This window comes from Medicago sativa, chromosome 3 (assembly GCF_051527215.1).
Source record: "Medicago sativa cultivar Bolivia chromosome 3, Bolivia_mono, whole genome shotgun sequence".
NCBI lineage: Eukaryota > Viridiplantae > Streptophyta > Magnoliopsida > Fabales > Fabaceae > Medicago > Medicago sativa.
In genome coordinates this window covers 4,718,101-4,741,320 of record NC_140751.1, presented here as the reverse complement: position 1 = coordinate 4,741,320, position 23,220 = coordinate 4,718,101, and the positions used below count along the sequence as shown (strand labels likewise).

Sequence of the window (23,220 nt, the reverse complement as noted above, 5' to 3'; positions counted from 1 at the left end):
CAATACCGCGTATCATAACCATAGAAAATCCTTGAACCTCTCGACGTTAACCTGTTCCTCTTCTTCAGGAATACTAAACTTGAATCTCCGAATTATCTTATTCGGATATCACTTGAGTGTTACTACCTTTCCCAAATACCGGTTATCATACTTGTTGCTTCGATCAATATTTTAAGTCACAAGGGAAAACCTTCTGAATCTTACATGTTTTCCAATATCATCATTCATGCATCCTGACCAATTCATAAATGGCAACTCTTGTCTTTCTCATCTTACCTAGGTATAGGTACATCCTTTAAACTTTTACCTTAGCCAACACTGACTATATAAGCATCCATACTTATTTATCACATCGAGGACTCCTCGCTCGTCTTAGTCTTATGATGCTTCTTGCTAAACTTGTGTTAACAACCGAGCATTCTTTACGAAAATGCATACATACTAAAATTTCCATGTTCCGTGATTACCGATTAACTTCCGCGGTGCTACTCTGATTCCCACTGGTTGGCTTAAACCATTACTCTGAGACTTCACATTTCTGCTTATCACCTGAATACTAACTTCTTGAACTATCCTCAAGATCTTTCATATTGCAACCAACGTCACAACCTTACACTTGTCTTTACCACTACCTTGTAAGATCAAAACTCATGATAACTTATCGTATGCTCATATTACTTTACTTGGGAATAACCCTTACGTTCTTGCTGGTTGGGTTTACCAACTGAGATATACATAACATACTTAAACTTATTTCTGAGCAATCTCGAACCCTCATGACAAACTCATCTAGCACTTGAACATACCTTCCTTAACCTTCTAACCTTGCACCTTCGCATTCTCGCATCCTATATTTTGCTTAATCATACTAATGCTTGCTCGTTGATTTTTCTTTTTTAAAAAAAAAACTTCATAAACTAGCGTACGGGTCATTGACGTTGATGATTTTCTACTATATATATATCTATTGAGTTTAGGCCCCGGTCGTTGCTCTAAAATCATAGATCAAGCTGATAACACATACGTGCCATCAAGTCTAGATTCTAATAAATCTATCCCGTTCTACGCGTGTCGTAGAAAACCGGTTCCTAAAAAATCTCTTGTGAATTTCAAAATATCAACTTCAATCACCCATACGTGTAAATCTCTTTAAAATTATTTAAACTTTATGATTCAACCTCATAATGAGCCTTAGCAAGTCAATTAAGCAAAACGCAGGTTCGAGGATACATCATAATTCCACAAAATCCGAGAACCTTGTGATTTCACATAACTTGCACCACTTAAACTTTTTACTTCATGCCTTCACATCTATGACTTCCTTATCAACATCGGAACTTCCAAAGTTACCTTAAACCGTATCGATTTTGTTAATGCTTGCCCATGCCTTTTTCATTGGAAACATTAGGATGTGATATGCATTCGTCACTTGATGTCATAAAAGATTTTCGTCACATAAAAGATTATTGTGAAGACATCTCCCCAATAGTCACTGCAGACCATAGGAACGAACTGATAGGTTTCGTAAAAATGTAAAGTTTCGTCCCAGGTTCGCTATTGGTGAGCTTCTCCAACTCTATTTTTCAGAAAACATTCTTTGCATGAATTTTTTTTATTCTCAAGTATCCAATGCACATCATTCATTCCTAGCATCGTGAAATATTCTATAACATATGCAGGGCAACATCAACCTTTTTTGATACAATTCTTGGCACGTCAGAAATCAATGCCTTAATCCTGATAACATAAAACTTTCACTTACACGAGGTCCTTGTCCTCTCTGAACATACAAGTCCAAAACTTCAACCACATATCGCCATTCCTGGGAGCCTACTAACTCCGTCAATATACGTCAACTTCTCTCTATCTTATAGCCTTGTACTCACGTTCCAAGATACAATTCCTTTCCATATAACAACTCTTACTGAAGTTTCCGATCATACTTAGATATATCCAATATTGTCGGAACGTTCCTTCTTAACATTACCGTACATTCCCGGAGGATTCACATTCCTACTTGCTTAGTTCACCGGCCACCTATTGGCACAATCAAACTTTATCATCACATACTTCGTTCCATCAGGGTCCTATTCAGCTCTCAGGCATCTGTTCTAATCGTCGATTGCTAAATTGAGTTGATCCGGCTCAACTAGCAACAACAACTAGAACATTTACCCGGAACCCAATGGCCCCACTACTTTTGTTGTAACTTAATGACCCAAGGCACGATCTAAATCGACCTGCTCTGATACCAAATCTAACACCCATACTAGACGTATCTAGAAAGTCTAGAATGTGCATTAGTTTAGTACTGGATACATTAGAAATTTACAACATAAAAACTTCGAATGAATATATTATACAATAAACGCGTTCGTACATTATCATTACAACATGTCTTATCTTAATTAAGATAAATACATCCTTGAAATCCATAAACTCCACACCGCGGGTACGAAGGAACTCTTGTAGAATAATCCATCCGGCTACTACCTTGACGTCCAACCTGATATCTGAAACAAATAAGGATTGGGATGAGACATAATGTCTCAGTGAGTTCCCCTATATCCTAGGCTATAGGTAACCTCAGGGGAAACCTACGGTCACCACGTGTCTACAATACAACCTGGCGGTTGATTATACGTGTGTGGTCATGCTTTCTTAGACGGTAGTGCATGCTAGACCCGTCATAGGTTCATCTTACTTGTTATAGGCTTCACTCCTATACGTGTCATGGCGGCCAACGGGAATCTAGAACCGCATTGCCAAGAATACGTTCTACGTATCGAGGCCTAAACATAACATAATCATGACACGAACCTAAACCGGACGATTAGGGGAAACCTAAGATCGTCATCGGTATCATGTTCTTTACTTGTTCTATTAGCATCTCGTGCTCTTGATCGTTAACATATTCGTGCATGGAATCATTCTTGAATAATCACAACATAACATACATGATCGTGCATAAGTTCATTCATTAGGTTAGCGTTGAACAAATAGTTATTATCTTGATTGATTTTACGGAGAGCCCCGGGTGGAGTAACCACGAGAACAATCCCATACATGACCGAGGAAACCTAGCAAGGGCTCATCAGACTCCCTCGGTGTCGTGCGGGTCCCTTACGGCTTGAATCGTTCCCCTTGAGTCGAGAACCTCTCGTATCCCCCTGACGTGGATAACAAGAGACACGAGCACCGACATCTTGTTTATTCAGTGACATGCAGGTCCCTTGCGGCTTGAACCGTTCCCATCATGAGAACCCCTTGTATCCCCCTGACGTGGATAGCAAGAGACATGCCACCTACATATATTAATCATGGTCTTGTCGCTCATGAAGGATAAACCTATTCATGCTTACATGTTTACCTCGGAACCTTGGTCGATCCGATTGGCGGTAAATCATACTTGTTCATGCTTGTTCATACTTAATCACGGTGGAGAGATAACTATCCTATCCACGACTTAACATACTTGCTATATCATTCTTGATCATGTGCGAAGAGAACATACTTCGCGTCCTATCAATCTTTGGATTCTTGCTTAATATGCTAGTTCTCGACTACTATGTCGAGGCTCTAGTTTTTCCCTTGCTTAATGAATGACTTGCTACCCCAGTTCATATCATATCATGACTTCTCTCTTTTGCCATGCTTTACTAGCTATATCAAATACTTGCTTCATTCTCATGAAAGCCTTGCAAAAGATTAACATTTAGAACCTTGGTTTGAGGGGTATATTTTATAAAATGACTGCTTGAAGAAAACTTGAGCCGGAACTTATCAACCACACGTGAAACAAGCAAATAGTGCTCTGGGAACTGTCCACTCGCCTCGCGAGTAGCTGCTTGCCGTGGCAAGTTGAGGGCGAGTACACACCCCTCCCTGTGGTTCTAGCTCGCCTTGCGAGCAATCTACTCGTTGTGGCGAGTAATGACAGTCCAGCACCTGCATAATTAGTGTTTTTAACCCAAAATCCTCAAAACCAAGTGTATCTATGCATGTTATGACTCTAGAGGTCATAGGAAACTTGTAAAACGTTTTTATAGCAAGTATTTGCAAACAAAGAAAGCACGGCTCAATGGGTCAACTAAACATATTACTTAAAAACCCTAGAATTTCATATTATTCTACATGACATAAACATAATCCCAAGGGTAGGGAATTCTATCTATGGAACTCACCTAAAACAAGATGTGAACTTGATTCCCAAGCTTCCAAGCAGCTCTTCCACTTTCCATCCTTCAAAACCCTATCTTGATCCTCTTGAATTCTTAGCTCATGCCAATCCATTCTTCATATTACTTCTTTCTCTATGGTTCTTGACTTCAAAGAAACCATAACCGAAACAAGCTCAAGCTCCCACTTTACCAATTAACAAACCCTAGTTTCCAAAACAACCTCAAAGTCTCAATACCAAAACCATAGTTGTTCTTGCTTGCTAATTTGTTAACAAACCATGCTTGGTTCACTCATAAATAAACTTGGAAGATTTCTTGCTTCAAAGAAGAAAAGATGGGATGAACTTCATGAGAGGAAAGAAGAGATTAAACTTAAAACCAAGCTTACACAAACTTAGGGTAACATGAGAGGGCAAGGGTGAAATCTTGTCATGTAAGGAGAAGGAATTTTTGGAAGGTTTGGTGGAGAGGAGAGGAGAGAGTGGCGTGAGAGAAGAGAAGAGAGAAGGAGGAAATTCTCTTGGCAAAACCTAGAGAGAGAAAGAAGATTGAATAATGAGATATTTTGGCCCCAAAACATATAAATATCCTTTGGTGTGCAATTACCATAATGCCCTCACCTCAAGCGTGCTTAGTTCGTCCATGATACTTTACTCGTGTTTAGCTAACAACACGTGATAAATATTCCATCATACTTACTTTGTGTAACATTAGTCCTCTGACACGTTTAACTGGTAATATTCTGATACTGATAGGCAGGATATTACAGGTGTAATTTAAATTAGTATATGATTGATAAATATCAAATAACTCTACTAGTTCATTTTCAAATTTAAGGACATGAATGATTGTGATGTTAAGAATGTATAGAAGAAAAAAGAATGAAAATAAAGTGAAATGATTTAGGAACACCCCTTTAGCTTCTGTTGGACTATATGATTATTTATTTTTTAGAAAAAACTTTTGGCCCCTACTGACCTCCACAATGCATTATATATCCATATTCAAAATATATTTTATTAATATATATATATATATATATATATATATATATATGGGTTAAATTTACTTTTGGTCCATATAAATATTAAGAATTTTGCTTTTAATCCCTAAAAAATAAAATCTCAGTTCAAAAAAATTGACAATAATACTGACGAATTTTTTTTACATGGAAATGAGATTTTATTGATTGGGACTAAAAATGAAATTTTTAATATTTATTTATGGACGAAAAACATATTTAACCCTATATTTTTTTTTGACAAAAGTAAACGATATTCATTCATTCAAATTGATAGAGTACATCGATACAATACAAATCCAAATTCGCTAAAAAAAAGGATGTATATGTGAACAAACTCACAGCATCCATGTTAATAGCATAAAACGGCAAAGTATCTATGCCTACAAATATGACAAATATGATTATATGCAAGTCTCCGGAATACTCATGTCTCCGGATATGCAACGTTGACGACGCCAAAGTCATTGTCATGGATCGGATCTGCACTTGCTCAAAGCTAATCTTTCAACCTGAATCAAATAAACACCGCACTAAGACGGGAAATCAAAAACGCACCGCACAAAGACGGGAAATCAAAACAAACATAGTCGTTCAAAGACGACGAAATCACAAAAACAAACAAAAGAAAACAGAAAATATGTGAAATCACTTATTTAATTAGGATAGAAGGACAAAACAACTCGGAGGGGTGATTTTTGGGTCAAAATTGACCCTAAATCACCCGTCTGACAAGAAGAAGAAGAAGAAGAAAAAAGGGGTGACGGCTAGGCTTCGAGAAGGAGAGGAGATGTAGAACAATGTTATGCAGAAGAAATTTTTTAATTTTTTTTATAGTTAACCCTATATTTATTAGCCATAATTTATCACATTCACAATAATCTTATGACTCCTTTATTTCAAATATGACAATAAATCAAATTAAAATCAATGATATATAGAAAAATATGGTAACATTAATATAGCATATTTTGTAATAGAAACGGACACAGAAGTGACATTAGATACTATATAATCATAAGTCATCATGAACTTAGCTCAATTGGTGGGGACAATGCATAATATATGCAATGTTTGGGGTTCAAACCCCGACCATCAGGAGAAAAAAAAAGACACTATATAATCGTATTACGTATTACCAATAAATTATCTTATTTTTTTGTGGTGTCCGGGGTTCGAACCCTAGACCTTGCATATATTATACATTGTTCTTACCAACTGAGCTAAGCTCACATGGACAATAAATTATCTTTTATATATGTATGAAAGAATTTTAAATTCACTTCCTAATCGGCCATTTTTAAAAGGAAAAAGATTCATAGACCACTCTTTTCTATACACCCCTTTGTACCACTGCTGATGTGGCAGGGGTAGTTTGGTAATTTCATGCGTTAGGGATAGTTTTGTAGTTTTCACAATCTCTTCCTCTTGTCTGTTCACAGATCTTTGTTCTCAATCCCACTCTTTCACTCTCTCTGCTTCAACCTTGAATCTCAGAAACCCTAGAGAGAGAGAAAAATGGCGAGTACTCTGAGCACAATTTCTCATCATATCCCTGTTCATGTTCCAAGTTTTCTCCTTCAATTAACATTCATTTGCTAATTTTTTTGCAGCCTTTCAAGAGATTCGTTGAGATTGGAAGGGTTGCTCTGATCAACTACGGAGAAAACTACGGTAGAATGATGTCATTGACCAAACTAGAGTATGTAATTTTATTTTTCCATTTCTTTTGTTTTTTTTACTCTGCTTTTTTACTAGATCCATCTTGTATCCAATTTTTAGGTTTTGTTTCTTAGTAACTTGAAGCAAAAAAGTTTGAATTTTTTTATCTGGTTGTTGATTTAATTTTTTCATGATATGCATTGTTAGAAAAATTTATGGTAGAATTTGATTGAGGAATTTAGCCAAATAAAAGTTTGTATGATTGTTTCTTTGATATAAAAGACTAATAATGGTATATAAGCTGGCAGGCCTACACATGACTCTCTTTTTGTGATCCGACGAGAGATACGACTAGGTTTATGCATACAAATCAGGTGCTATAATCTGTCATCTCTTTCCATTCTTTATGTTAGTCTGTCAGAAACTTGTTGCTATGTACATAACTAAATGGCCTTGAAAACAATTATGCTAAAGCAATAATTTGTTTTAGTTCTATAAATGGTATGATTTGTTCATGTTTCTTCAATTTTATGGATAACAACACGTATTTTGGACTGGGCAGTTTCCATGTGAAGATACCAATTTGAAACCCTTTGTATGAGATTGTAGTTCATAGTGTAAACCTTTTTATGTCTATGAATTTGAGTAATCAAATCACATTGTCGTAGTATCTACAATATGCTCTGATGAAGATCTACAATATTGTCGTAGCTTGGGAATTCTACAATATAATACCAAGCAAAGGTTCGGGTATCCACATGATGAAGATCATCAAATGTATCAGATGATGAAGATCACCAAGCATCAACCGTGTTCACTCGAATAAAAGACAAGTCAAGAAATCGTGTCAAGAGCGGGGTTCTTGGAACACCGTGGGTGAAGAGTGATACGAGGAAGAATAAAAATAGTGTAGTGGTGTAATCAAAATTTAATGTAAATTTTTTTATGCTCTTTTAAGCTTGTAATGTACTATTCCTTCTTTTACTAACTTGAACAATACTATAGTATGATACTCACTAAGCTTGTAATGTATTATTCCTTCTAATCGCACTATGTATGGTTTTATGGTTCTTAAGATAGATATTGCCAGAGTATGAATATGAATATGTTTTGTATGACCACATTTTTACAAATATGTGACCACTATTTTTCCATAAATTAGAACTTGTCCGTCTTTAGGCGTGATAAACTTGCCGATTGTAAAACAGGTTATTTATGGTTGGAAATGCTTTTAATGCAGTGATCAAGTGAGATTATGCGTTCGATTCGCCTAAAACGAAATTAATTACATTTGGGAAATATAAACTAGCCAAATATATGGTCTGTATGACCACATTTTTACACATGCGCGACCATTATTTTTTCATAAATTAGAACTTGTCCGTCCTTAGGCGTGATAAACGTGCCGATTGTAAAACAGGTTATTTATGGTTGAAAATGCTTTTAGTGCAGTGATCAAATGAGATCATGCGTTCGATTCGCCTAAAACGATATTATTTACACCTGGTAAATATAAACTAGCCAAATATATGGTATGTGTGACCACATTTTTACATATGCGTGACCACTATTTTTTCAGAAATTAGAACTTGTCTGTCTTTAGGTGTGATAAACTAATAAATTATAAAATAAGTTATTTATTGTTGGAATTGCTTTTAGTGCAGTGATCAAATTAGATTGTGTGTTTGATTTGCCTAAAACAAGATTATTTATACCTGGTAAAGATAAACTAGCCAAATATATGGTATGTGTGACCACATTTTTTAATATGCGTGACCACTATTTTTTTCAGAAATTAGAACTTGTCCGTCTTTAGGCGTGATAAACTCGTAAATTGTAAAATAAGTTATTTATTGTTGGAATTGCTTTTAGTGTAGTGATCAAATTAGATTATGTGTTTGATTCGCATAAAACAAGATTATTTATACATGGGAAATATAAAATAGTCAAATATATGTTTTGTGTGACCACATATTTTATGGTGCGTGACCACTATTTTTTCTTAAATTAGAACATGTCCGTCTTTAGGCGTGATAAACTTGCAGATTGTAAAAGAAGTTATTTATCGTTTGAAAGGCTTTTAATGCAGTGATCAAATGAGATCATGCGTTCTATTCGCCTAAAACGAAATTATTTACATCTGGGAAATATAAACTAGCCAAATATATGATATGTATGGCCACATTTTTACAAATACGTGACCACTATTTTTTCAGAAATTAGAACTTGTCCGTCTTTAGGCGTAATAAACTTGCAGATTGTAAAAGAAGTTATTTATCGTTTGAAAGGCTTTTAATGCAGTGATCAAATGAAATTATGCGTTTGATTCGCCTAAAACGAAATTATTTACATCTGGGAAATATAAACTAGCCAAATATATGGTCTGTATGACCACATTTTTACATATGCGTGACCACTATTTTTTCATAAATTAGAATGTCTCACTGACAATTGGCTTGAATTGATTTTTTTTTTGCTCATGTAAGTTACAGATAAACGAACAATATAACCATAATTTTAGAATGTCTTTCATTAGTTTTCTATTGTGAGGCATGCAAACTTAGAGCCGACTAGTTTTAATCACATGAAATAAAAAAAAACATGGTTACGCCTTTGTAAAATTGTGGTTACACACTTCAAATATTTGGTTATACATAATTTTCCTGTGAAAACAATATTATTTTAAGGCGAGTTATCACTGAAATATCAAAAGTGATAAAATGTAGTACATCAAACAATAGAAAATACATGGTGGAATAAGTGCTTCAAACAATAAAACTAAAACTAAATAAGTTAGCCATATCATATACATGGCCAAATTAGTACATCACATAATAAAATAAAATTCAAAAAATTGAACGTAGTTGCTTGAAGATGATTCTTCTGAGCTTGACTCGGATTTTTTATTGACTTCTATCAATGATTTCGTTTCAAAAACATGCCTTAACTGTAATACAAATGATTGTGTCATTCATGTATGTCATGTATACAAATGTATAAGAAAAGCAACATAGAGAGAAATATTTGCATTATATTGAATCAGTGTCTATATCAATTAAATAAAAGTTTAAATGTAATGATTCTTGAAGAAATAACAAATTCCAGGTTTCCAGCACATATCATACAAACAAAATTAATCTCTTAATCTTATGAACCACTCCAAGAATCCGAGAGTGCAGTGAAAAATTTCATAAAACTTGTTTAAATCAGCGATGAATATATTCATATGTTACATCTATCTACACCAAGCCCCCAAGCATAAACCTGTTTGGGCCACCACAAATCAAATATATCAATTAATCAAACCTTGATCTTTGCCAACATGATCTTGAACCTATCAAAATCATTGAGGGCTGCCCTTCTCTTCTTCACAATCAGTTTTCTGCCCCATGAGCTCTTCTCCCACTTGTTCTTAACATCTGTTTAAGAATAAAACAAATCATTAACAAAAGAATCACTACACCATTTGTTGTCTCTGGCAACACTTTTTTAGGGGACGCGTAAAAATTGTCCCCTAAAAGTGTCTATGGCAACGATATATGACTGTTGCCAAAAGTATTTTCGCAACCCCTAATAAACGTCCCCTAAAATACTTTTGGGGACGATTTTGGAGTGTTACACTTTTATTTCTTTGGTGACAACCATTAATTGTCCCCTTAGATACTTTTGGGGACAATTTTGGAGCGTTACACTATTATTTCTTTGATGACAACCATTAATTGTTCCCTTAGATACCTTTGGGGACAATGTTAGATTGTTTCATAAAAATTTCACTAATATCAAAATTTTGTTGTCAATCTTCCCTCCATCCTTTAACCAATACACCACATACATTTTTGTGGTAAATTTTACTTTTTCTCTATTATATTTAACTATTCCACCATGAAAACACAACCACTATACCATTGCTCACATGATTCAAGTAGTTGATTTAACTCTTATATAAAAAAAGTTAATTTAACTCTTATCGTAATAAAAATAAAATATTTTGTTGATATATTTATGCTTCATAAATATTAAGAATAGATTAAAACTTAAATAAAATACTTTGTTGATAAGATCAAAATAATATATGAAGTTTGTTGAGATATTTATGTCAAATTAAATTATTAGTTTTAGAAAATAAAAAGAAATAAAAATATTAAGAATAAACGTGAAAGCAACACGTGGCATAAAAAAACTTACTTTATATACAGTACTAGTTTAGAGCCCCGGCGTTGCCCGGGTTAGATATTAAATAAGTTTGTGTACACGAATACACGTGGAAGTATATTAAATTGAATTTATTTAAATTTACAATTATAATAACATCTTAAAAATAAATATAAATGGTGAGATGAATGTCCAATGCAAGAATAAAAAGTTTAACAAAATCAATAATGAATTAGTCCAAGTGGTAAGAGTTTTGGGTCCCTTTAAACATATGGTCATGAGTTTGTTTCGTGGCTCATGCATATGAGAAAAAAATATCGATTGAAAGGGAAGAACCCACATCTTGTGCCCCACATATTCCTGACGGAGATTAGTCATCTCTAACGATGGTGAAATTTGTGAACCTATATCATGGTTACCCAAAAAAAAGGTATAACGAATGAATAGACAAAAGATTTGATGCATAACATATTACATCAATCAACGTAGATTGATACTATTATTTTTATAATAACATAGATTGATATTTTGTAACATTTCCACTTCACACAGTGCATTGAATTTTGATCTCCTAGAATACCACAAATAACAAAATTAAATAAATATTAGCATAGAAAAATAATTAAGTTAATGTGAAATCATGTTAGTAAAAGTTCACGAAGAAAAAAATTGGATGCATGCTCTATCATTCTTAAAAATCAGATCGATTAAATATATGTGATCTCTTTAAGATTCGGCATTCTTCACGTTCTAACGATCCTAATCTTAAGTCTCCATATTTTATATTTAGAGTGTGCATAATGTTACTAAAGTTTCTGGAAAAAAAAAATCAATAGTATATGAAAAAGTGTACAATATTTTTTTATATAGAAGTGATATCTTTAGTAAAATAATATAGATAATTTTGACTTTCAAATGTTACAAATTCAATAAATATTAATCTTTTTCAATGACAAAAATAATATAACAAAAATTCTTATTATTTTAATAACACCAACAATATGACATTATTATACGAAATTTATTTAAGGGTATAATTGAAATAAAAAAAAGCTAACCGAAAATCTTTCCGAAATGGGTTATTTTCTTGATATATAATTTTTTTTTGAGTGAGTACATATTATTATTATTATTTATTATTATTATTAGTGAAATATGTTAAAAAAATATATATTATTAGTTAAATTAGAGTTAGATTGAAATACGTATCCTTTTAACCTTCTCTCTCTCTGTACACGAGCGCTTCTTCCTCTTCTTTCTTCAACAAACAACCACCGCTCACCAACTTTCCGGCAACAATCAGGTCGTCCTGCTCATGGATCGGGAGAAATAATATCATTTTCTTCAACTATTCGACGAGATCTTTTTATTAATTCAATTAGTTTCGCGAAATAAGCAACTTTTATGTCGACCTTTTTCTTCCTCCACCGCGGTAATGGCTTTTCCGGCAACCATACCTTGCTTTTATTCTTCTTCTTTTATGTTTCATTCATCCTTGTAACTAGTTTCTCCTTTTTTTTTCTCTATGTGTTTATGGTAACAGAACCGTGTTTATGGTAACAGAACCAGTTTGGGAAAAACTCCTCTGTCTAGATTCTTCAAGCCTCGGTAACTTCATATTCTCCAAGGGTTAGTGTTCCTCTTTCAAAAACATTTGAATTTAAGTTTTGAAAACTAAAAAGGATCAATTTTATTGAAACCCTAATTTTATTTTTCTTCAAATCCGAATTTGGTACATGTTTACGTATAATTTTGGCTACTGAGTTTTGACTTGATTGTTGTTCTTACTTTATTAAACTCTAATTTTTCTCCTCTCTCTTAAAACTGAAATTGGATTTTTCTAAGGTATTTTTTAGACTAATTGGAATTTTCTAACATTTTATTTTGTCTAAATTATTTCTATTTTGTGTTTAAATTTTTGATCTTGAATACTTTGGGTTTGTTGATGGTTATCAAAAACTTGGAGAAGATTAACAAAAAGTTATTAGAGGTTTTAGATGAGGAGGATTGAGTTATTTGACAACTTGTAAATTTTTTTTAGTAACTATTAGTTGTTGAGTAATGTTGAAGCTATAATCTTTTGAATTTGATTTGTAAGTGATTGTTGAGAGAGGCTGATGAGCTTATCCTTGTCATCAAAAAAGTTCAATTAGGATTGGGATAAATGTTTTGTTTAGGAATGTTGTTTTTCTGTTGTTAGTAATTATTAAATGGTTGTATAATGTTGTTTTTCTGTTGTTAGAAAACTTAATTAGTGTAGGGTTGATTCATTTGAGAGATTGTGGAATTATATTATATTGTTGTGGTGGCTATTTTATGATTGATGTTGAAGGAAATTAATGTTGTTAAAGAGGCTTAGTTCAACTGTCAATAATGTTAAATTCAAATATTTAGTATTAATGTTTTACGAAGAGTTTAATAAGATGGGAATGAATTTTAGTCATTCATTGATGGTGGTTTGGAGTATATGCAGTAAGGAACCTATACATGTAAGATTAATAAACATTATGTATGTGCATAGTTGTGCACCTTTCTGAACAAGTAAGAGTTCTTGTTGGTGTAATGATTTTTTTTTTCATTTTTTATGCAACTAGGTATCAACGAAGATGATGAAAAAGATGATGTAATTGATGAATTTCAAGAGGATGACGACGATGACGAATTTCAAGACAAAGTTGAAAGAGTTGGATGATTTTTTTATATAGGTTTGCACTTGAGAGCATTAAGCTTAACTGAACCATACATTTTGTTAGGTGTATACTTTGTATTAAGTAATGTTAGGCATTTTGTATACTAGTGTGTTAACCTCATGTACCAAGAATAAATTATATAACTCAAGTTTATTATCACAACTTTTGTGAAAGTGTCTTTTTTTTGTAATTGATTGTATTTTCAAAATAATTGCAAAATATTTTTTAACCTTTTTTTCCTGCAATTTTGCCTCTAAGCTATGGCCACAATTTTAGTGTTTCCTTGTTATTTAACTCTAAGGCAACGGTTAATAATTGTAGCAACATCTGGCAACACTTAAAATCGTCGCCTAAAATGCCATGAAAAAAGCGTCCCCTATTCTTCAGGTATAGGCGACGTTTTTAAAAACTGTGCCCAAAGAGCGTGAAAAATCGTCCCCAAAGACAATAGGCGACGCTCGTATAGGAGACGCCTGAAAAGCGTCCCCTATTCTTTTAGGCAACGTTTTTCAGAGTTCTGGCAACAATTTTCAATTGTTGTTAGAAAGGATAAATGGTGTAGTGAATACAACAAAAAAATTATGCAGTTTTTCACAAAAGTTGGTACCAACCAGCAACTTCCATGGCTTTGATGAGATCCTTTTTCTTCGGAACTCTCTTAATATCAATCTTGATGCACTACAACATTTTGGCCCTACGACAACGCCTAAATTTTGGAAGGTAAAAAAACCGTCCTGGTAGAGTCCCGTGGACAACGATTTTCTAATTTGGTTGTAATAGGGTATAATATTTTTTCAATTTATTCGTAACGACTCAAAAGCGTTCTGATATAAGAAACGAGAACGGATTTTTGTTTATTATTTTCGTCAACACGTATTAACTGTTCTGGTATAATTTTTAATTATTTTTAATAAAAATAGGAGTAACTACTTTGTTAAATACCGTTCTTAAAAATTGTAACAAAAAATCTTAATATAACAAAAAAAAAAATACCGTTCTAAAAAACAAATAACTAGAGCTATTTTTGGTGAAATATAATTTTCCTCAAAAATATCCAACAGCCGTTTAGACAAAAATAAAAAAACAAACAAAAAGCCTCTAAAAAAAATATAAAAAAAAAAACAAGCAATTTCCTCTTAAAAGAAAAAAAAACGCTTTTGTCAAAAATAAAAACAAACAAAAACGCGATTAATCAAGTAAAACCAATAACGACAACCAAACGCATAAGCTATTCTCAAAAGCTAACTTCAGAAGCTCACTTTCCTTTCAATAAAAAAACTTCAGAAGCTATTCGAACCTCAATATTCTCGAACCCGTTCAAACGCTCAACCCATTCGAAAATCGAAAACCCTCAACCCTTTTGCTTGTGTTTATGTTAACGTATTCTTCCCAATCTCACCACTGTAAGTCTTTTTTACTCTCAATCAATAACTGTAATCTCTCAATTCGATTTGGTTTGTTTTTGTGGTGTTTTTATTGCTTAAATTTCGATTTTGTTAGTGCTGAACTATTAGGATTATGTATTTGATCGAATCCAATGAAGAGTCATATGTAATTTCAAGTGTTTAGTTTCCCTTTTCTATTATATATGTTTTCTTTGTGGGGATTACGGTCTGTCGAACATGTTTTGGGATCATCATGTATTTGGCTTGTATTGTATCATTTAGAGTTCTAGAACAATCTGTGAATTTAGAGTTTGTGGGTATTGACTGAAACGTGATAGTAGAAGTTGCCTTTATAACCAAACCATACATAAATTATATCGAGAGTAATTCGTCTCATGAAAACATTATTGCACCTAATTGACTTATGTCCTTTTTTTGGCTTATAATAAGGCATGTAGATTAAAATTCATTAAAATTATATAAGTTGGGGTTGGGCATGTTCTAAATGAGTAATGATTGCTTTACATATTACTCTTTACACGGTATTCACATCTCTATCTTTTCAGCCAAAACCCAAAGTAAGTTACTTTGCAAGGTAGCTATCTTCTGGGTTAATTATTCCTTGATTAATAAAGGCTTATTTTAAATAGACAACAACATTTTTTTTGGAAAAAATGTGGAACAGAACAATTGAGCTATATATATATATATATATATATATATATATATATATATATATATATATTGAATTGAAAGTTTTGACCTACAGGCCTTCTAAATTAGCCTACTTCCTACAAACATGACCTTACTTTTCATTGAACGGCTCAATTGAAAGAAATTACATATCACTTGAAATTACAATGTTAATTCAATCCTCTTTATTATGTAAAATATTTAGCTACGGTTGGTGTTTAGTAGATGGGTTTCTTTATTTTTAATTAATATAAGTTTTTAGTGAGTATTTGGATTTAACCTATGTTGATAGCTGTAGTTTACTCTGATGCATGCTTTTTTTGTGATTTATGTGTAAATTTTATGGATTTAATTCATATGCATTGTCAGTGTAAAGGTTTTTTTTTATATTTTCAATGAGTACTAAGAATGTAATTTGTACTCAGTTATTGGTGTGATGTGATATAAGAGTTAGAGTTGTATTAGATGAAAGGCATTTTCACATAATTTGTAACGGGTGGGTTTAGGTGCTGTCAGCAGAGGGCATGCAGGGAATTGTTTCTGGGTTTTTTGGGATGTTGGTTGTGGACTTGGCCTGTTTTTAATCTGAGTGCAGCTGATGTGGTGACTGTGCAGGTTGGCTTATTAGTGGCCTGTCACTTCTGTAGGTGCGGTTGTGTTCCTTTTCTTTGGGGCTGATTTTGGGTGCCAATTAGGTGCTTTTAGTTTCATCTGTTAGATGTTTCTTTGTGGGTGTTTGTTTTTTTGGGGCTGCTTTAGTTTTATTGTGTACAGCAGCACCCTTTATCTGTGTATTGCTCGCTTTCGCTTCCGTCACGTCTTGTGTGTTTATGTTTTTTGATGTATATGTATGGTGTTGGCTTCTAACAGGTTTGGATTCAGTTTTATTTGTTCTAGATCAAGTTTAGTTTTTTGTTTTTGGGTTGTGTTTGAACTCCTCTTTTATTATGGTTTTTTCTAGCTCTGTCGTGGCAGTTTTTTGTAATTTCTTGCATGTATTTGGATACTCCTTGCTGCTATAATTATATTAAAGTTAGTGCTGAAATGATGAGTTTTTCTCTCGCGATAAAGGTTCAACTATTAGCATTATCGTAATAATAAAGTGCTCATAGTCCTTAAAAATTTGAGTTATGTTTGTTTAAAGAGAAGTTGTTGGTGTGATGATTCTCATGAATGAAACAGTGAGAAGTTTTTTCTTAAGTTGTGAATGATTCTCCTTGATTAATTTAAATAAAATTTCCACTTAACTCTTTTATTTACAGGTTTTCATCGTTTCTGTGTCGCTAGACTCCCTTGAAAAAGAAAGAGCCACATAGTGGAGCTGTGTTGGAAAAATAATAATTGAAAGGTATCTTTAAGTCAGTCTTGTAGGTGATAATCCTTGCCTATGGTAGGGGGCACATACTTCTATTGGGGGAACTTCCTGTTTGTGCTTGCAGTGGTTCGTACTTGGTTTTCATTATCTGTTATTATATTGTATCAAACTCTTCACTATAGTGTGTTTGGTAGTACTTGTGTTTGACATCTAAATAAATTCTTGTGCATATAGAAACAAAGTTCCTCAAACTCTTTTAGTGTCTTCCCACATTATTTTTGTTTTTTAATTGAAATTGAGAAATGAGATTCGGTTAAAAGAGTAAGATTTTCTACAATTCAAAATATTGTAATATGTCGATAGAAGATTGTATGTTGGATAATATAGAAGATAATAAAGAAAAATGACTTATTTTTATAAGGGAATTTATAGCCACTCATACTCAAATGCATATAGATTTCTGCATGTTATAGTTTAAATGCTTTTAAGGGAATATATATCAGTTAGGAACAACCTTTTACTTCTGTTGTAATTAATGGTGATAAGATATTATATACAAGCATGCAAATGCCTACCTTTAGGTATATATGATGAATATTTGTAGCCTACTAGCTCAAATCTCTACTAGTATTGTTTTTAATATATATTCAAATCTATATTGTGTTATTTATATATTGTATTTGACATTAGGTAGTTGAGAATCAAAGTTAAGTGGATCTGGTGTCCTTTACTTTTTTGTTAACAATAGTTTATAGGCTAATTGATTACAATTGAGGTTTGAATTAGTGTTGCACTTTCATTTTGTGCTGGCTCAGTTTGTAATTTTGTACAAGGTCTTTTGTCGTTATTTTTTGGCTGATTTTTGCTTTGGGTTTCCTACTGACCCGTAGCATTGCTGGTTGTGGTGTTTGGCACGGAGGCTGTTTGTGCGGCCTGCTACATCCCATTATTGTATCTTTCTTAGTGTTCACTTTTGTTCGTCTTGTGCTTGAAGATGCAATTTTAATAAATCTCTATGTTTCAAATAAAGAAAACGCGATGAAGTTCGGCCTACTCTTGCTGCATGAAAGCCATGTTGAGTTAAAACACCACTCGGTTGGATTGATAGAGAGGCTCTGACAACTTTGATAACAACTCATGCGGCTGATGCTAGAAGTGATTTGCGTTATTCTACATCAACACATGCTTTAAATGATAATGAGGTAAGATTAAACTATATTTTATGATTTATAGTTTTATTTTTTTTCGTGCAATGTTTTTAATGTATTTTACGAATGTTATGTGATGTTTTTGATGACTTGATGTATTGGTTGTATAATTGCGTTAGTATTTATTGACCAATATTACAAAATACTAGTAGATTGAATCACAATTTGAAGAAAAAATAATTAGGGAATAAGAAATAGAGTTAGTTTCTTCAAAAAAAAGAAAAGAGTTAGTGCGGTGTCTGGTCGGGTTATTTGATGCATTTACTATTTTGAAAGTTGTTTTTTACAAGGCAATGTTTGTATATATTATTTATTGAACAATTTTATTTTATTTTGTAGATGAATAATGATGATTTTGATGAAAAACTTGAAGATTTGGAAGAACAAGATGGAGATATACATGTGAAGTTTCTTATTTTAAAGATGTTGATGGTTTTTAGGAAGATGTTATTTTGATTGTGATAAATGTTAAGTTATACATTAAAGATCCAAACATTTTATTTTGAACAATGTAATTTTGATATATATATATATATATATATATATATATATATATATAGTATTTAATTTTGTTATATAATTGTTTAATTTAAGTATTACTTATAAAATATTGTATGAAGATTATTTTTCTATTAAATCAAATTATAATGATGAAAAGATTTAAAAAAAAATGCTTCACACCACATTTTTAAGATTAACCAAAATAATTGGTTGATAAATCGTTACTAAGAACGGTGAAAAAGCATAGCGGTAGCTTATGAAGTTAGCTTATAAAAGTACTTCTATAAGAACGGTTTTCTTAACCTCCACGGTCTGCAGCTGTTCTGATAGCCCAAAATTAACCGTTCTTCAATTGAGAGATTTAACTACGGTTTTTATGTGCAACAACCAAAAACCGTTGCATTATAAAAGTTTTAAAACCGTTCTGCAATTATTCTTTAACCTACGGTTTTCTCTTGGCCGTTGCCGTTAGTGACAAAAACCGTACCGAAAAGCAAGCACAACGCCTCGGTTTGCCACGCCAATAAAACCGTTCTGGTACCCAACCACAACGGTTTTTTAGCATTTCACCACATTTTTTCGGCGTAGTTATAGGACCAAAATGTTGTAGTGATGTCAGTGAGTGAGAGCCTCTTGAAATTTATAGGGACCTCTCCATATCGGGAGCATCAATAAGAGCCTGTCAACATATAGTACACAAATTCAGCGATGGATCAAGAAATATTTGCTTGTGGGGGCAAACTTAATTTGCAGTAATAAATAGTGCAGTATTGGCTCAAACCTGGATGCAATGAAACCACAATATTCGTTTGAGCACTATTCATGGGAAATATTGAACATGATAAACGTGTGTTTGTTTACTAACTAATTTAAAGGGAATAAGAAACATGGCATTATATCCATTACATTCATATATTTGCAAAAGAATGAACTTGACACTAATTTAGGAACAACAAAAATGTGGGTGCAAGCCCCCGAAATGCTTCCGTCCCTACACCAATTATGCTATGCAGTTTCAACATCAAAGTTACAAAAAGCATGTCCAACTAATCAACACTGCAGACAACTCAATCTTTCTAATGAAAATACAGGCTGTAGTTGGATAACGACTCAATTAGCAGAGCTTATAGCATAAGCTCTTGTCAAGATAGAGCCTTAGGAATAACCTAAGAAATAAGATTGTTTTAGTATAACAAATAAGTTGTTTTCATAAGTTATCTTGAAGAACTTATGAAGAAAATAAGCTGAAAACAACTTATGATTCCCAAGTATTTATGGTAGGAGATGAGGCCTTAATATAACAAGATATCAATACCAAGATTAACAAATTTGCTCAAAACACCATTTGATGCAAAACACAGACACACAAACTCCTTGAAGTAGAACAAATCAAAACCAGAAGCTATAGAAAACCTAAAATTAACATTAAAAAACTACCAGATTCTTTTTCCTGGCAATAAAAATCATGACAGCATTTTATCAACACCCAGATGAAAAAAAATTCATTCTTTTTTGCTTCAAGTTTCAAAGATACCAAACCTAAATGATGCAGACAACTCAATATTTGTAATCAAAATGCAGGGCCTATATGGATAAACAACTTAATTTGCAGCTTATAGTATAAACAATTATCAAGACAAGCTATTATGTATAAGCTATTTCTATAACAGGTGATAAATTAATGTTTAATTGTTTTCGTATAAACAATATGCTGTTTTCATAAGTTATCTTGGAGAGCTTATGAAAATAAGTTGAAAACAGTCTATGAATACCAAGTGTTTATGCCGGGGAATAAGGCCTTAATATCCCAATATATCAATACCTAGATTACCAAATTAGTTCAAAACACCAATAAAAGCAAAACATGAACATAAAAATCTTAAATAGAACAAATCAAAACTGATAGCTATAGAAAACCTAAAGTCGCGAACAAAAAACTACCACAACTTTTTTTTCTGGTAAGGAAAACCATGAAAACATTTATCAACACCCAGATGAAAAAATTCATTTTTTTTTGGTTCAAGTTTGTAAGAAACCAAACCTAAAAGATGCAGACAACTCAATCTTTATAATAAAAAAATACGGCCAATTTGGATAAATGACTTAATTTGCAGCTTATAACATGAAGACTTATCAACACAAACAATTATGTATAAGCTATTTCTATGACAAAAAATAAGGCAAAGTTATGCTGTTTTCATATAAACAATAAGCTGTCGTCACAAGTTATATTGGAGAGCTTATTAAAATAAGCTGAAAATAGCTTACGAATACCAAGCGTTTATGCAAGGAGATAAGGCCTTAATATACCTAAAACACCAAATCAGTTCAAAACTTAACTTAATGCAAAGAATGGACACAAAAATCCTTGAAATAGAACAAAACAAAACCAGCAGCTATAAAGAAAATGAAAACGCCTTGAAGCTAGAAAGAAAATTATAAAACTCTCCTGAACTGCAATGAAATGTTGAATAAACACTTCTGATACAAGAATCTGATTCCATTTGACATGAAGAAACATCTGCTGAAAGATTGGACTGATGCCTATTTAATAATACACTCCACCTATAGTAGGTTCCTAGTAGTCGCAACAATAGCATAACAGTTCCAAAAAACTACTGTCATCTCCCAATTTTCATAGCTCTTATCTAATAACTTATTTATGGCACTCCCTCGGATTCCATCAGCCTAACTACCTAACAAAGCTTTTGATTAAAAGATGTATATATCAACATTCTACATGTCTATATGGCAAGTTATCTTAATTGCTTCATTCAAATATATTATTACCCTTTCTTTTGTATTACTCAGAGCAAACAGTTCAAAACCATTATAAATCAATATTACAATTGAGAAGCAAAATAGATTTGAATCAACAAATCAACACTACAGTTTGTGATTTACTTTTTCATTTTCCCCTTTTGTTTTGATTAGGGCTATAGGAAAATTGAAATTGAAAACCAAATTAGAAACCAACTTCATCAACAAACAATAGGAAATCCAAGCAGTATCATTACCAAACAAAAACATTTTACACTTACTCAGTTAGGGTTTGTGAGAGAGATGGAGAGAAATGAAGAAGAATCATAGATCGATGCAGAAAGAGGATGGCGAGGTGGTGGTCGTGAGGACGAACAGATCTGACGTTTTGAGGGAAAAGAGGATGGCCACCGATGAAGAGATGGTGAAGAGGGCGAAGATGATGGTGGTGGTGGGAGGTCGGTGGATTAGCGGTCAGGACGATGGCTGAGAGAACGGCGGTTCTGAGGAGGATGTTAGGTGACGGTGGTGACAGATTTGAAGACAGCGGTGATGGTGATAAGTTTTGGATGTGGTGGTGATGATGACGGCGCATCCAGCCGCTACAGAGAGATGGAGGATGAGATCCAATGTTGGATTAGAGGATGAAAGAAAAAGGAAAAGAGAAGAAATTAGTGAGTGTGGGGCCCACATTGCCACATGTCATTTTTTTATGTGGGTGTAGGAGTGGTATTGCCACGTTAGGGTGTATGTGTATCAGGACTCTTTTTAATATGTATGAGCGTGTGCAATCTCGAATATAATTTTATTTCTTTAGAATCAACTATCACATCACTTCATTCAGGTAGGGCCACATTGTTGGTGCAAAGCTTTAGAGGCAAATGTTTTTATGTTTGAATTTATAAATTGTATTGTGACTATATATTTATGATATAAGAAAATTATTTATGTTTGTTTCAAAGTAATGAAACATTGTCCTCGTGAGTTTAGCTAAGTTGGTTGGGACAATGTATAAAATATGCAAGGTTCGGGGTTCAAACCCCGGTCACCACAAAAAAAGTAATGAAACATAATGTGTGACCTAATTGTGAGATTCATTAAACATACTGTCATTACTCTTAAGGTATCGGTAGTCAAGTCTAATTGTGATGTGGGATAACATTAATGCATAAAAGGGAATCAGTAAAACCTTTTAATATTGATAAGGTGAAGCGGGCGGTTTGAGACTGTGACGATTTTAAAAGTCTAGGATCGGATGATATGAATTTTGGGTTATCAAGGATTTCTAGGTGGACTTAAAAGAGAATTTGATGCGTTTTTTTATTGTAATTTCATCGATGGCAAATTGACGTGATGACATAATTGCACTTTTATAGTTTTGATTTCCAAAGTCGAGATTTGCCAACGCCTGGCTGATTTTTTATGATGAATGTATAAGGTGTTTACAAATATATTGAGAAATGTCATTGAAGTGTAGTTTCAAATTCTCAATAAGCTTTTCTAAAAAAAAAAAAAATTATGGATGAAATTTAATAGCTAATGAGGTGGTGGATGAAGCGCTTAAATTCAAAAGAGAATTGTTGGCATTAAAAGATGACTTTGAAAAAGTATATGATTATGTAGATCAAAAGTACACCGATGCAATTCTGGCC

At 33.0% G+C, this 23,220-nt stretch overlaps 2 long non-coding RNA genes across 2 annotated transcripts; both read left to right on the top strand.

Moving 5' to 3' along the window:
- The first annotated feature begins 12,232 nt into the window (after nucleotides 1-12,232).
- LOC146935085 (uncharacterized) lies at nucleotides 12,233-13,879 on the top strand. Its single transcript, XR_015033068.1, has 3 exons — nucleotides 12,233-12,448; nucleotides 12,560-12,645; nucleotides 13,611-13,879. It is a non-coding gene; the product is annotated as an uncharacterized LOC146935085 (long non-coding RNA).
- A 1,091-nt stretch (nucleotides 13,880-14,970) lies between these two features.
- Nucleotides 14,971-18,838, top strand: LOC146935084 (uncharacterized). The gene is made up of 4 exons (XR_015033067.1): nucleotides 14,971-15,109; nucleotides 17,047-17,132; nucleotides 18,130-18,301; nucleotides 18,647-18,838. It is a non-coding gene; the product is annotated as an uncharacterized LOC146935084 (long non-coding RNA).
- Nucleotides 18,839-23,220: the final 4,382 nt, after the last annotated feature.